The sequence below is a fragment of the Salvelinus sp. IW2-2015 genome, linkage group LG20 (assembly GCF_002910315.2).
Source record: "Salvelinus sp. IW2-2015 linkage group LG20, ASM291031v2, whole genome shotgun sequence".
Lineage (NCBI taxonomy): Eukaryota > Metazoa > Chordata > Actinopteri > Salmoniformes > Salmonidae > Salvelinus > Salvelinus sp. IW2-2015.
The window spans coordinates 56,564,968-56,581,469 of record NC_036860.1 but is presented as its reverse complement, the minus strand read 5'-3'; the positions used below and the strand labels follow the sequence as shown (position 1 = coordinate 56,581,469).

At 47.7% G+C, this 16,502-nt stretch overlaps 1 pseudogene; it reads right to left on the bottom strand.

Moving 5' to 3' along the window:
- Positions 1–567: 567 nt before the first annotated feature.
- LOC111981249 (PDZ and LIM domain protein 5-like) overlaps positions 568–16,502 on the bottom strand; it is a 110,072-nt pseudogene continuing 94,137 nt past the window's right edge.

The following is a 16,502-nucleotide window of genomic DNA, read 5'->3' as shown; positions in this document are numbered from 1 at the left end:
CCCTCTCTCGCCATGCCCCCCTCTCGCCATGCCCCCCCTCTCTCTCCATGCCCCCCTCTCTCTCCATGCCCCCTCTCTCGCCATGTGCCCCCCCCCCTCTCGCCATGCCCCCCCTCTCTCTCCATGCCCCCCTCTCTCCATGCCCCCTCTCTCGCCATGCCCCCCCCCCTCTCGCCATGCCCCCCCCTCTCTCTCCATGCCCCCCTCTCTCGCCATGCCCCCCCTCTCTCCATGCCCCCCCCTCTCTCACCATGCCCCCTCTCTCTCCATGCCCCCTCTCTCTCTCTCCATGCCTCCCTCTTTCTCTCTCCATGCTCCCTCTCTCTCCATGCCCCCCTCTCTCTCCATGCTCCCTCTCTCTCTCTCCATGCCTCCCCTCTTCTCTTCTCCATGCCTCCCTCTCTCTCTCTCCATGCCTCCCTCCCTCTCTCTCCATGCCTCCCTCTTTCTCTCTCCATGCCTCCTCTCTCTCCATGCCCCCTCTCTCTCCATGCCTCCCTCTCTCTCTCTCCATGCCTCCTCTCTCTCTCCATGCCCCCCTCTCTCTCTCTCTCTCTCCATGCCTCCCTCTCTCTCTCTCTCCATTTCTCCCTCTATTGCTCCATGGGAGACTGACTTACTGCACACACGAAGCAGGTATCATGCCAAGGTGAATCCAACGCCTCCAGAAACTTGTCTCCTGCCTCGATAGGAAAGTCGCAACCATGGCAACTGGTACCAAAGAGTTGATAGTAGTCTGAATGGGAGAGGGTCAGTATAATGTTACTTTCATGACGCAAATCATTTCACAGTGCCGTTCATTCCCTAAGACCTTGCTTGCTGTGACCTCTCACCTCTTTCACAGTATGGCAGCCCGTCCTCCAGGTGGAAGGTGTTGTTTCTGATTGGCTGCTGGCAGGACGCACACAGGAAGCAGTACACATGCCATGTCTGCTTCAGGGCATTGATGACTTCTGTAAAAAAAAATACAAGGGATTATAGGGAATGATATTACTGTCATAATGCCATAACTTGATTTCAATATGTGTCTGTGCATTAGAAGAGGAAGCTAAAATAGTTGAGCAAGGTGGACAAGCCAAGATACTATACTGTCTCCTAAAGTATGTCACTCACCCCCAGGACCTTCTGCTGGCAGCTGGTGCAGGTAGGGGCGAAGAACTTCTCATAGCAGTGAGCACAGTACACTGTCCCCTCTCCTCACAAAAAGCCAGACTCCACCAGAGACATGTGGCAGTGGGAACAGTTAAACTCCTCAGGGTCCAGGACATGCCCATGGCCACCAGGAAAGACCTCTGTGGAAGATAGGAAGTGGTCAGAGGTCAGGGTAACAAGACAAAAAGAGAGGTTGACTTTTTTTGGTAAAATTAACTTTAACACCACTTTATCCATTTCAGATGTATTGAAAGGACTAAACTAATCAGACGTAAACCCTTAGGATTAGGCTGTGTCCAAAATTCTAATATAGTGCACTACTTTTTTTAAATTTAATTAAATTTTATCCCATTTTCTCCCCAATTTCCGTGGTATCCAATCGCTAGTAATTACTATCTTGTCTCATCGCTACAACTCCCGTACGGGCTCGGGAGAGCGAAGGTCGAAAGCCATGCGTCCTCCGAAGCACAACCAACCAAGCCGCACTGCTTCTTAACACAGCGCGCCTCCAACCCGGAAGCCAGCCGCACCAATGTGTCGGAGGAAACACCGTGTACCTGGCCCCTTAGCTTGGTTAGCGCGCACTGCGCCCGGCCCGCCACAGGAGTCGCTGGAGCGCGATGAGACAAGGATATCCCTACCGGCCAAACCCTCCCTAACCCGGACGACGCTATGCCAATTGTGCGTTGCCCCACGGACCTCCCGGTCGCGCCCGGCTGCGACAGAGCCTGGGCGCGAACCCAGAGACTCTGGTGGCGCAGCTAGCACTGCGATGCAGTGCCCTAGACCACTGCGCCAGTATAGTGCACTACTTTTGACTATAAGTCAACACGTGGCTTCCCATACTGACTGTTGGTACTGACCTGATGACCTTGTCACAGTGGCCACACATGGGGGTGCGTGTTCCCGCTGCGATGTGTTCGGCCCGCTGTACCAGGGAGTTCTGGTCCTTGGGGTGCGCCTGGGGGGCGGGGCGGTCAGAAACTTTGGGTACTGTGGGTACTGGTGCAGTGTTGCTGACCCGCCCAAAAGAGGGCGCAGCGCCACCCTTAGAGAAACCTAAAGCAACAGAAAATACACCATGGGCCAGTTGTTTCAATCACACCATACAGAGATAAACAAAAAATCACATCCATTTGAGCTATATAAAAACATTCACAAACTGCTGTATCATGTAATCAAAACACTAACAACGTACTGCAGACAGGCAGAGCAGTACAGTAGCTATATTTACATGGCTGTGTGCATTGCTAGCTAAACCTAAAGACATCTTAGCTTAGGAGTGGGTGGGCAGGTGTGATCAGGTATGAATGAGTATGCTGCTTGCTGCTTGCTGCCAGAATGTATTAGATCTAGCTGTGACCTCCCTGTCTTTAGCATGGGCCAGCTGTGTCGGGCAGATCCACTCCACACCACCCAAACAATGGATCAATCTTCCCCACCGGGGTGAAGAAACAACATTACCATAGCCAGAGGAGACACCTGACAAAACACCCCCAGCCCCTCAGAACGCGGAGTGGCGAAGAAGAGACAATTCTCCCCTTCTCTCCATTCTTCCCTCTCTCCTCTCTCTCTGGCTGCATAGAGACATCCAGGCTGAGATCAAAGATGTCTGCCCTCGGTGGGGTGAGGGGTGGAGGGCTACAGAGACTCTGGGGTGGGGTGAGGGGTGGAGGGGTACAGAGACTCTATTGAAAAGGAGAACCCAATCAAAGAGCGGTGGACTGGGGGGTCAGAGAGCAAGTGCCCCCTCGATTTTCTCATAGTGGAGAGCAAACGAGCTGAATAAACATGACTGGGGACTGGCAGAGAAGGGAGAAGAGCGGAGAGGAGAGGACATCCATGGGAAAGACAGAGAGAGAGAGTTGGGGGGAGCCAGAGGGAGTGAGAGAGAGAGAGACAGAGAGAGTGATGCGGGCGCCAGAGAGTGGATGAGAGATAGAGGAAAAGAAAGAGAGAGATGAGAGAGAGAGAGAGAGAGAGAGAGAGAGAGAGAGAGAGAGAGAGAGAGAGAGAGAGAGAGAGAGAGAGAGAGAGCGCATAAGAAAGGGACAAAGAAAACCAGAAAGAGACCACAACCAACAAGACAGAAAAAATACAACAAAAATAGAAGAACAAACAAAGGCAGTGAATTCATAGGAGTATACAAAGAAAACAAAGGGGAGAAGTGGAACTAAACCAAGACAGGAAAAAGCAAAATAACAGAGCGGACAGAACACTCAAAAACACAAGAGAAGCCTCGAGAGAGAGAGAGAGAGAGAGAGAGAGAGAGAGAGAGAGAGAGAGAGAGAGAGTGAGAGAGAGAGCGCATAAACTGTATATGACATTGTCACTGTATGTTGGCTCTATGCTCTAACTAACCCCTGAAGAGGCTTTGGGCAGGCTGTAAGGGAACACTGGAGATTTGTATCTCTGTTTCACTGATCTCCACAGCAGGGCTGCAAAACCCCCTGGTCCAAACCATTGGTCCAGGTCCATCAAACTACCTCTTCAACCACATCTGGTTAAGTTGGTCTTTTAAATGTCCTGTTGAGTGACCGTTTAGAGGCAGCAGTGTCTAGCCCAGTCCCAGGGCTTAGGGGATATGTTCTTGGTTGACACAATGACAGGAGGGCATGGTGGCAGGGAGGGAGGGAGCAATGGAAGGAGGGAGGTGAGGGAGGCTGGATAGATGAGTTTTTAAGACCACACTCATCTCTCAACACTCATCTGGGAGATGTATCACCTTCTGTCATCAATGCTGCCTGGCTTTTACACAGATGGCGGACAGAGGGCATAGTGCTCTCTCACACGAACAGTAACACACACACACACAGACCCATGGAACACACCACAACACCTGTATACAACCTAACACAATCCTGTCCTGCCCAGTGGAGGCTGCTGAGGGGAGAGCGACTCACAATAATGTCCGGAACAGAGCGAATGGAATGGCATCAAACACCTGGAAACCATGTGTTTAATGTATTCGATACCATTCCACTGATTCCGCTCCAGTCATTAGAACGAGATGGTTCTTCCCAATTCAGGTGCCACCAACCTCCTGTGGTCCTGCCTGCTGCTATGAAAATTGCCATGAAAAACATTACATATTTAGCACTAGCAGGGGGAATGGTAGAATCACACATAACACACCATGCATCTGGCCTGGTTCCACACAGTCAGTATGAGGTATGTGTTTGTGAACACAAGGTCATGTAAGCGTAAATCTGATACATACTCTATCTAACAGAGAGGTATCTGTGGTCTCTCATACACCCCCTTTCAGCAACTCTCACTTAAGAGGTCCCCAGGGAGGCAGTAGGTAAGCATAGGACCTCTCTCGCCTCACACAGCTCTGTAAAGGCCATATATTGTATATTCCTATTATGTATGAGAACATACTGCAATAGTAATCTTAGTAATAATGACTCCTAATGACTTCTACAGAGAAAACTACAGTTCTCACAGACCCTGAATCTTCTCTGTTTATTAAAGAGCAGAACATCTAATATATAATTCGACGTTTTTACTCAGGAATTGTGGAAAAGGAGCCTATAATTTGAGCTCATTAGCTGAATACAGCTCGTTTTATAGAGCTTTATGCTGCTCTAATAAAAGCACTGATTCAATGGTCAGGGTTTCCAGTAACAGCACAGGTCTGCCCCCTGCAGGTCAAGAGAAGCTTCTACATGAAGTAACAGTTACTGAGTACTGTTGCCTGTGAGTCTATGCAGCCATGGCATTTAAAGCCAGTGCCAATGGTTAATAAAGCTACTAGATGACCTCACATTTCAGTCATATACATAAACATTCTTCTCCTAAATAAATGTTTGAGTAAAGGGCAGAGCTCTCAACTTAGAAAAATACATATATATATTAGCATTTCTGACTCATCCATGTTCAACAAAGGCTGTAATATAACCCAGCTTCAAGCAAAGACTTTGTTTTATCTTAGCAGCAGGACACACACAATAACAGAAACATCATCAGAATGTGTAAACACAGCCAGGTGAGTGAACCTAAGCACAGAATCCTCTGGAGACAGTCAGGAGAACACCATAGTGGTAGTGTCATGGTGTTACAGTACCTGCTGAACCTCCAGCTGGCCAGGAGGGTTTGACCTGGGCAGAGGGGGTCTTCAAGGCGGGTGGGGGGACACTGTTGCCATTCCTGGGGGCTCCTGGGACTTTGGTCATGGTCTTCACTGATGTTGTGATGTGGACACTGGGCGGGGCATTCTCAACAACTTTACTGGAGAACAGAAAAGTACTGCTTATAGGTCATTGTTCATGGACACACATGAACACCTTTGAACGCACACACACACACGCTTGTTTTACTATCCGTGTGGGGACCAAACAATTGATTTCCCTAACCCCGAACCCTAACCGTTAACCAGTGGAGGCTGCTGAGGGGAGGACGGCTCATAATAATGGCTGGAACAGAGCGAATGGAATGGCATCAAACACCTGGAAACCATGGAAACCATGTGTTTGATGTATTTGATACCATTCCACCTATTCCGCTCCAGCCATTACCATGAGCCCGTCCTCCCCAAATAAGGTGCTACCAACCTCCTGTGCCATTAACCTAATCCTAACCTTAACCCTAAACTTAACCCTAACCTTAACTCAAAACCCTAACCCTAATTGTGACCCTAACTCTAAACCTAACCCCTAAGCCTAAAATAGCCTTTTTCCTGCGAAATGACCCAACTTGTCCAAATTTTCCTTGTTTTAATATCCTTGTGAGGACTTCTGGTCCCCACAAGGATAGTAAAACCGAAAAACCTACAGACATACACACACACAAATATAAATACACACATACACACACTCAGACGCTCCATCATACTTCAGAAATGCTTTTCCTTTATAGTATTCAAGGTTCCCAGGTTCTGGTAGGGTTGGTGTTGTTTATTCAGGACTATTCACATCACCAGGCTGTGCCAACTGAGGCCTGTCAGTCTCTCCCTCAGGCCCAGGCCATGTTTGTTATGGCAACCTCAGCCATGGTTACAGTACAGTATGAGTTTAATCCAGGACTCAGAACACCTCTCAGCTGTTAGAATGTCATTCCATTACAACACGCCTCCCCACTAAAAACTATGCAGACTTACTTCATTATTTTCGGCGTTAGTAAAACTCCCACATTCTGCATCCTCTCCTACCCCCAATATAAAATATGTGGTTCTCTTCTTGTTCAAGTGCATGTTTATGTGAAACAATGTGCAGACCATGCCCAAAAATAACGAAATAGTTGTTGGAAATAGAAGTGCACTGGAAGAGCTGTTTTGAAGACAAAAAACCCCTGGGCTCATTATGTGAGAGTCACATCCAGCCCAGGCACTAATCATTACAATTCATTAGCATGAAGAGACACACTCAACCATCAGGCCAATTAAGAGGAGAGATGATTGGATTAAAAGCTGTGTCTGATGAAAACCATGGTCAGTATATCCAATAAGGATACATGATACAACCCAGTGTCCAGATGGCGCATCAATAAGGAAAACAGGAACACAATTAGAGTTGGCATGGTCTCTATCTCTCTCTCTCTCTCTTTCTCTCCATCCTTACTCTCTTTCAGTGACATAATGTATGCAGTGGAGCTGCTCATAACAACACAATTGTCTTGTTCTTTCAGACTCTGCAACGTTGCCCTCCATGACATTGACGGTTCTATAAATAATGCTTATCTCTAGTGCCTGAACCACCATGGTTAGGTCTGTACTAGTAGTGGTGTTCAGACAATGTTTGGAGCAAGCACGCTCAGTATGGGCAAGCTGTATCCAAAATGTAGCTGGTTCGAATCCCAGGTGAGAAAGACTTGCCCTTAGGCAAATAACCTGACTTGAGTCTGACTTGATTTGCTCCAGCTCATATTGAGTTGTCTGAATGTAAAATTGGTCAGCTACGCTGTCATTTAAATATGTCTTGAGGATACTGCCCTCTACAGATGATAAGGATCCATTGCTATAGACCAAGCATTTTTTAGCAAATGCTCTTATTCAGTGCTACTTACAGTAGTGAGTGCATTCATTTTCATACTTTTTCGTACTGGTCCAGTGTGGTAATTGAACCCACAACCCTGGCTTTGCATGTGCCATGCTCTACCAACTGAGCACCTACTGCACAGTCAAGTGTTTAGATACTGTACTTCATAGCAGAAGAAGAAACAGAAAAGGAAGCTCAAGGGAAACGGAGAAGGGGACAGGAAATGAAGAACAGCTGAGAAAAGGATACAACTTTATTGATATATAAGCAGTTACAATCCTCAAGCAAAATGAATATGGTTAGTGTATAAAATGAAACAAAATGAAGATAAAATACAAAGATACACACAAAGTATCAGATTGAAGTTGGAGGATAGTGAAGTTGGAACAGAAGTAGAAACAAACAGAATAAACACAAAAAGTTGTATATTACAGATGATAATGTGCAGATTTCATCTCAATATTCAAGATACACTCAGTGGCCCGTTTATTAGGTACACCCATGTAGCCAGGTCGCACCCCCATTTGACCCCAGAACAGCCTGTATTCTTCGGGGCATGAACACATTGCTCAATTTGTATTACGGGACTCAACATGTGCCAGGAAAATATTCCCCACACCATTACACCACTGCCACTAGCCTGTACCGTTGACACCAGGCAGGATGTGTCCATGGACTCATGCTGCTTACACTGACTCTGCCATCAGCATTACGCAACAGGAAGCGGGATTTGTCAGACCAGGCAATGTTTTTCCACTCCTCAATTGTCCAGTGTTGGCCTACACGATTCTTGCCATTCTCCTTTGACCTCTCTCATCAACAAGCTGTTGTATGTTTTTTGTTTGTCGCACCATTCTCGGTAAACCCTAGACACTGGCGAGCGTGAAAAGCGCCTGGCACCAACGATCATACTACTCTCAAAGTCACTTAGGTCACTTGTTTTGCCAAATCTAATGTTCAATCCAACAGTTATTGAATGCCTCAATGCCTGTCTGCCTGCAATATATAGCAAGCCATGGTCACGTGCCAACAGGGTGGTACCTAATAACCTGGCCATTGTGTGTATGTACTAAGGGAGAGTTTTTAACTCAAACACACACACACTCACTCACACACTCACTCTCACACTCCCCTAACACACCAACAGGCTCACTGTACACACACAGACACAGCAACGTACTAACTAATTCCAGTAACTACTTAAAGGGATGTGGTATAGGACAAGGCACAGGTGGTGAGGTATAATGTGAAATCTCAGACTGCTATAATGTGAGATTTGAGACTGTCTTTCTAGTTAACTACAGGCTGATTGAAATGAATAAAACACAGGCAGAGAGATGTTACTGGGCACAGCAAACTACAGTCTACTGCACGTTGAGTGTGCGTGCCGAAACACCGTGGTGCCAGTCTCTCAGCTTGTTGTACTGTTGTCCCACAACCTTTGGATCCGGTTTGTTCACCCTAACACACCCAAAGACACAGGAAAGGAGGGGAGATGGTGGGAAGGAAGGAGGAAGAAAGGAGAGGACACAGGAGAGCAGACAGGAAGAAAGGAAATAAAGACATTGTAAAGAAAAAGAAATAGACAAGAAATGTAGAGGGAAAAACAAGACAATGTAGGAAATAAATGAAAAATAAAGAAAGAGTCAGATTTGCCAGTGGTTGTACTTCCTGACAGGAGAGCTCTGTCTGAAGGATGCTGTCTGTAAACCACATCTCTCTAAGAAGGAGAGATTGGAAGTCTCCTCCTGGCAGGCCCTGATTACCCACAATCCCACTTAATTACCCACTATCCATCTTCGTGACATGCTGATTGGCCGGGGCTTTGGTTGGGAGAGCAGCAGGGTGCATTTACTGCAGATGAAGATGAATAGGGGCAGAACACAGACCTGAGAACCCCCAGAACCCCCAGCTCTAAAGGGCTATGAGGGTTGGCCAGCCCAGCTAACCCTGCTTGAGCAGTTTCCACTAGGGTTTCCTCTGATGTGGCTTCCTGTAATGAAGCCTTAAACTAAGCGTGATACTGAGCGTCTCATGGATAAGGAAGTATGGGCTAAACTCGGAATCCCAATAATGAGAAGCTCCTGTGGCATGCAGGATGAGACATGGAGTGCCAGAAAGCTCTGATCAACCCAACATAGTAACAGTAACAACAACAGCATCAGCCTCACACCAGGAAACTACCCTCAGATCACATGGGATCAGACTGACATACCACCACCTACTCACTTCTTTCCAGCACTGTTCTCCTGGGCTTGGTCTGTGAACAGAGGAGGAAAGAAACTCATGAACATAAAAACAGAGAATGTCAAATGTGCATGTAGACTTGTGTGTCCTATAATAGAAAATTATAACAAATTCTTATTTACGGCCTACCCCGGCCAAACCCGGACAACGCTGGGCCGATTGTGCGCCGCCCTATGGGACTCCCAATCACGGCCGGTTGTGAAACATGCCTGGAATCGAACCAGGGTCTGTAAGACACTGCTGAGATACAGTGTCTTAGACCGCTGGCCACTCGGGAGGCCATGTGGTGACCAGACAAAAAGAGAGTGGTGCTACTGCTTTTTAAATGCTCATTTTAATCAAGTAGATATTGATAAAAAAATATACTATCATTTAATTAATTACATTTATTATTTATTTATTATTTACTACTATTTTTTTTTTTTAATCTGTGACTCATGATTTGTGTAAGCCAGCTCTGGCCCAACCCATCAGCATTCTCAAATCCAAACTTATCGTGGAGAAAAAATGTTAGTGGGTGTGGCATTTGGCTGGACAGATGTGGATGGGTAGCCAGGCAAGAACAAACCACTCTCCAGCACTCATTTGCATCAACAGCCTTGCACATATTAAACATTCTATAAGTAACCTCAGCCTATGTGTGGAATAGAGAATGACTTCTAATGCACTGCTCCTTGTCAGCTCCATGTCAGTTTGTTTCAGCACACACAGGGCTGGGGTGATGACAGAGAGATGGATGCTGAGGCCCAGAGACAGAGCTGCGCCAGGGGGACCAGAACACAGTGACAGAGTTGCGCCAGGGGGACCAATACACAGACAGAGCTGTGCCAGGGGGAACAGAACACAGAGACAGAGCTGTGCCAGGGGACCAGAACACAGAGAAAGAGCTGTGTCAGGGGGACCAGAACACACAGACAGAGCTGTGCCAGGGGGACCAGAACACACAGACAGAGCTGTGCAGGGACCAGAACACAGAGAAAAAGCTGTGCCAGGGGGACCAGAACACACAGACAGAGCTGTGCCAGGGGGACCAGAAAACACAGACGCGGAGCTGTGCCAGGGGGCCAGAACACAGACAGAGCTTGCCAGGGGGACCAGAACACACAGACAGAGCTGCGCCAGGGGGACCAGAACACACAGCCAGAGCTGTGCCAGGGGGACCAGAACACAGAGAAAGAGCGGCGCAAGGGGGACAGAACACAAGAGACAGAGCAGTGCCAGGGGGACCAGAACACAGTGACAGAGCTGTGCCAGGGGGACCAGAACACAGTGACAGGGCTGTGCCAGGGGACCAGAACACACAGACAGAGCTGTGCCAGGGGGAACAGAACACAGAGACAGAGCTGTGCCAGGGGACCAGAACACAGTGACAGAGCTGCGCCAGGGGACAGAACACAGAGACAGACTGTGCCAGGGGGACCAGAACACAGAGAAAGAGCTGTGCCAGGGGGACCAGAACACACAGACAGAGCTGTGCAAGGGGGACCAGAACACACAGACAGAGCTGTGCCAGGGAGACCAGAACACACAGAACAGAGCTGTGCCAGGGGGACAGAACACACAGACAGAGCTGTGCCAGGGGACCAGAACACACAGACAGAGCTGTGCCAGGGGGACCAAAACACAGACAGAGCTGTGCCAGGGGGACCGAAACACACAGAACAGAGCTGTGCCAGGGGGACCAGAACACAGACAGAGCTGTGCCAGGGGGACCAGAACACACAGACAGAGTTGTGCCAGGGGGACCAGAACACAGACAGAGCTGTGCCAGGGGGACCAGAACACACAGACAGAGCTGTGCCAGGGGACCAGAACACAGACAGAGCTACACTACCAGGGTGGGAAATGGCTGGTGGATGCCCTAATTTCAAATAATGAAGCTAAATTACAGAAAACACTGTACCCAACCTGCTTTCACCACTGTAGCATTGAGATTTCCTTTTCCAGAGCTGACAAACACACCCATGATGTATTTTTTCTACATGTGGGATTTGGATTCTTTTTTTTTATGCTCCCAAATGCTCTCTGCGACCATCCGTCAACGTGACTGGTAAGAATAGATATTCTACCAGCCAATGCTCAAATCTACCAGCATTTTGCTGATGGCTTGTGTTAATTTCCCACCCTGTGCACTACAGGGACGAACATGCAGCACTGTTGTAATCTGTACTACAGTCTACTTATGTAACCTTTCCCTTAGGGGAAAAGGCAAAGCCGAAATGGTCACTTCAGAGGGATACTACTGTAAGATCACAATGATCTAGTTAGGATGGATTTATATTTCCTAGTCCCATTGTGCCAGGTTATCCAGTAACTAGGGTGTCTCAGGGTATTGGGGTAAGGGGAGGGTGCAGAAGGGGTACCCACCTTTCTCTGTGCCGGTGATCTGAGCCAGGATTCTGAAGGACCTGGATTGGGAGGTTCCGGTGCGAGGATGCCAGTCCTCTGTGTCCTCGATCAGACGCTTCTTACTGGCCTCGCTGAGGGGCGAGGCGTGGGTCAACTCTGGTTCAACTCTGTTCCTGAGACCACACACAGAATAAAGTCATCATCATCATTAACATTAATTTACAATTATCATTACCACTCAGCATTCATAAAAATCACTCTTAATAATTACTTAATTATTCCCTAATTATTCAGATTCATTTATCACATTCATTAATGTTTTTATATAGTAGCATAACACAAGTACAACATTTGTTCTCGTTCACACACTGGTACAGACAAATACACTCGTACTCCCAAAGTATACTACAGGTATACTTAGACAAGACAAACATACACACATTCACTGAGTGTCCACGGCTAGATGTTCCATTACTGTACCTCCTAGGGGCTGTCTTTGGGGGGACTCTGCACACGGACATTGAGAAGGTGGTAAGAAAGGAAAATAGAAGAAGAAAACTTGAAAGATAGAATATTGTTTGATAGAATAAACCATATGTAAAACTCTTTGGATCTAAAGTATCAGTTTTGCTGTTTTGTTTTTTAATTTGTATTTATTTAACTAGGCCATTCTTATTTACAATGGCGGCCTACCGGAGAATAGTGGGTTAACTGCCATGTTCAGGGGCAGAACGACAGATTTTTTCCTTGTCAGCTCGGGGATTCGATCCAGCTACTGTTCAGTTACTGCTGTTACAGGCTATACTTACTTAAGAATTCACCAAAGGCCCACTATCAGAACCAGCAGTTACACTAGAAATAGCAGAGCAGTAGTCAGCTGACTATTGATTCAAACTAACTGCAATGACCAGCTCTAAAACCCTTATGAAGATGACGTGACACACATGACCTGATTCAGCCCACATACAGTACATCATGGCACTAACTCAGAGACAAACATATCATAACATGACAATGGTTTTAGTAGTAGGGGGAAATATGCTTTATGGATTATTGATCAGCTGAATAAACTGGTGATGTAGTTTTGTATTTTGGGGAATTGATTTAAAACTATTAAATAGTGATATTGTATGTATAATACAGTTAGAAACCCAGGTAGAAGTTACCATCTCTCGCCACAAGGGGGAACCACTGAGCCTCACGTTACATTGAGCTCAGGACCAGAACGGATACATTGTTTGTATTCCTGTCCTGAATTATATCATGTTTAGACACACATCTCAAGATGTCTGTTTATTACATTACAAGTGGATTTCTGCGCTGGGGGCAAGTCAAGTGTGTCTGAGTGTTCTGGGTGCGAGCTGTGTGCTATTCGACTGTGTGTCTCTCTGAGTGTATTCTAAGTGAATGGGGCGAGAGGGGTCAGATTGTGACGGTCCTGGCTGGTAATTAATGAATGGCCTTGGGTAAACAGAGTGTCACGGTGGCAGACGGAGAGGGACAGATGCAGGGACAGGGTACAGAAGCCCTGCTGAGTGGTGACAGGTCAGCCTACAGGGCTCTGGGTTGCAGTCTGGAGCCTGGTGGTGGGTCGGGTGGGGATGCATCACCTTTTATAGAGCCTATAGAGCCTATGGGCCCCGGTCAAAGGTAGTGCACTATAAAGAGAATGGGGTGGCATTTGAAACACAGTCTGGGTGTAAATACACTGGTTCTCCCACACGGACCGGGCCGGGATGCCATTACACACACAGAGCATGAATGAACAGAATGAACTGGCCTCAGTGGACCACAAGGCTTATTATGGCTTATGGCTGTGTGTTATTTACAGGGTGGCTTTGCAGGTTGTTTTGTGTTGTGAAATGAGTGTGTAAAGCGCCTGTCATAGTCCAAAATGTGTACACGTACACACAGCAGTGTTCTAGAATATTAGACCGTTGGTTTTCATAGTTTGTCAGCGCAGGTCAAGCAATTTCTCCAACTGTCAACACATTCAAATGAATAGAGGACGCGTACCGGAGCCGAGCTGGTTGAGAACTGTGGGGAGGTGAGCAGAGGGCTGTGCTTCCCTGTGGATGGTGGTCTCAGAGCCGTGTAGCTATGTCACAATAGGACGCTGGACTATCACGTCTCAGCGGCTGTGGACTATGGTTTAGGCTTTAGACAGTAAGTATATGAGGAATGTTTATGAGGGTTATGGCAGAGAGGCGCCAGCATGTCTACTGTACTAATCTAACTGTACTGCAGTCATCATGTGTAGCAGGATAGCACTGATAATCACATCCCACAGTCAAAGAGCTAGCAGACAGTGTCACTGTTACAACACTAACTTGGTCTCTTCCTCTGCCCCCTCCTGCGGAAAGAGAAAAGAGAGGAGAAGAGGATGAACAAAGTAAAGGAGCAGGAAAAGAGAAAAAGAGAAGAGCAGTGATTCAACTGGGTCCTAAAACCACATGGACCATTCTGAGATGATGTGCGAGCAGACACCCAGAGAGAAACACACACACAGGATGCGGCTGAACACACATGCTTCTACTATACCTGTAACCTGTACAAGCAGACGGGGCAGTCTAGGGGGTTTTGGTGGTCATGGCTAGATGGGATACAGTTTATGTGTCAAATTGTCATTCCTCAAACTTTTTGTGCATTTTACCTAAACATTTTCCTAACCTTAAACTAATTCTCCTAACCTGCTACGTTAATTGTACTAACCTGCTGCATAAGGTCTAACTTGCTACAAAAAGTAAATTCTGACTGTAACCCTTCTAGCCAAAACCGTTTTAGAAGGGAGGAACTCAGAGAAGGTATTACAGTATGCAGTACAGACTGAGATGACAACCAAAGTGACTAGATGTAAGTGGCATAAAGTCTCTATGATACTCTATTATAACCCCTCCTGTCTCAGCCTCCAGTATTTATGCTGCAGTAGTTTATGTGTCGGGGGGCTAGGGTCAGTCTGTTATATCTGGAGTACTTCTCCTGTCTTATCCGGTGTCCTGTGTGAATTTAAGTATGCTCTCTCTAATTCTCTCTTTCTCTCTTTCTTTCTCTCTCTCGGAGGACCTGAGCCCTAGGACCATGCCTCAGGACTACCTGGCCTGATGACTCCTTGCTGTCCCCAGTCCAACTGGCCGTGCTGCTGCTTTAGTTTCAACTGTTCTGCCTGCGGCTATGGAACCCTGAACCTGAGCCGTTCACCGGACCTGCTACCTGTCCCAGACCTGCTGTTTTCACTCTCTAGAGACAGCAGGAGCAGTAGAGATACTCTGAATGATTGGCTATGAAACAAGCCACTGACATTCTACTCCTGAGGTGCTGACCTGTTGCACCTCGACAACCACTGTGATTATTTATTATTTGACCCTGGCTGGTCATCTATGAACATTTGAACATCTTGGCCATGTTTCTGTTATAATCTCCCCGGATCAGCCAGAAGAAAGGACTGGCCACCCCTCACAGCCTGGTTCTCTCTAGGTTTCTTCCTAAGGTTCTGGCTTTCTAGGGAGTTTTCCTAGCCACCGTGCTTCTACACCTGCATTGGTTGCTGTATTGGAGGTTTTAGGCGCTGGTTTCTGTACAGCACTTTGAGATATCAGCTGAATGTAAGAAGGGCTTTATAAATAAATTTGATTTGATTATTCAGCTGCGAAACATAACTAATACCATTGTGCATCAGTGACTAACATTGGTAGACTATTCGAAAACCACATGTTACTAAGCGCATGTCCTATCCTCTGGCTGAGAACCACCCAATAAAGAGCTGCTCCCAGCCCAGCAGCATGCAGTAACGCTGGTAATTAGAAAACTAAGCGTCTAAATTCAAACCACAACAAAAGACGTCAGACAGAATCAGAGCCAGACTACTGGGATGTTTGGCAAAGCTATAAAACTCTATTATCAAATTAAAGGCAGGCAGGGTGGGCTAGGCTGGGCTGGGCTGGGCTGGTTAGCTGGGTTGGGGCTAGGTGGGTTGGGTTGGGCTGGTTTGGACTAGCTGGGTTGGCCTAGGCATGGGTTAAGCTAGGCTGGTTTGAACTAGTCTGGGTTGGACTAGGCTGGGGGTTGGTGGCTAGGCTGGGGTTGGGCTAGGCTGGTTTGGCCTAGGCTGGTTTGGTTCTGAGCTGGCTAGGCTGGGTTGGACTAGGCTGGGGTTGGGCTAGGCTGGCTTGGCCTAGGCTGGTTTGGTCTGAGCTGGGCTAGGCTGGGTTGCCTAGGCTGGTTTGGACTGTATCTAGTCTGGTTTGGGATGGGTTGAACTAGGCTGATCTGGCTTGCTGGTTTTTGGCCTTCGCTAGGCTGGGCTAGGCTGAGCTAGCTAGGCTTGGTTATGCTGGGTTTGGTTGAGCCTGGGCTGGGTTGGCCTGAGCTGAGCTAAGCTAGGCTGATTTGGCCTGGGTTGGGGCTTGGTTTAGACTGGGCTAAGGCTGGGTTGGCCTACAGCTGGTTTTGGGCTAGTTTGGTTTAGGGTTTATCTAGGGTATGGCTGGTTGGGCTAGGCTGGGTTTGTCTGAGCTAGGCTGGATGGGCTAGGCTGGATTGGGCTAGGCTGGTTTGGATAGCTGGGTTACGCAGCAGGGTATAGGCTAGGCTGGCCTTGGCTGGGCTAGGTCTAGGCTGGGTTAGGGCTATGTGCTGGCTAGGTTGGGTTAGGCTGGTTGGGTTAGGCTGGTGGCTGGATTGGGCTGGGCTAGCTATGCTGGGTTGGGCTATGCTGGGCTGGGTTTGGGTTAGACTGGGCTGATTGAGCTGGGTAGGTTAGGCTGGGCTTGTGAGGGC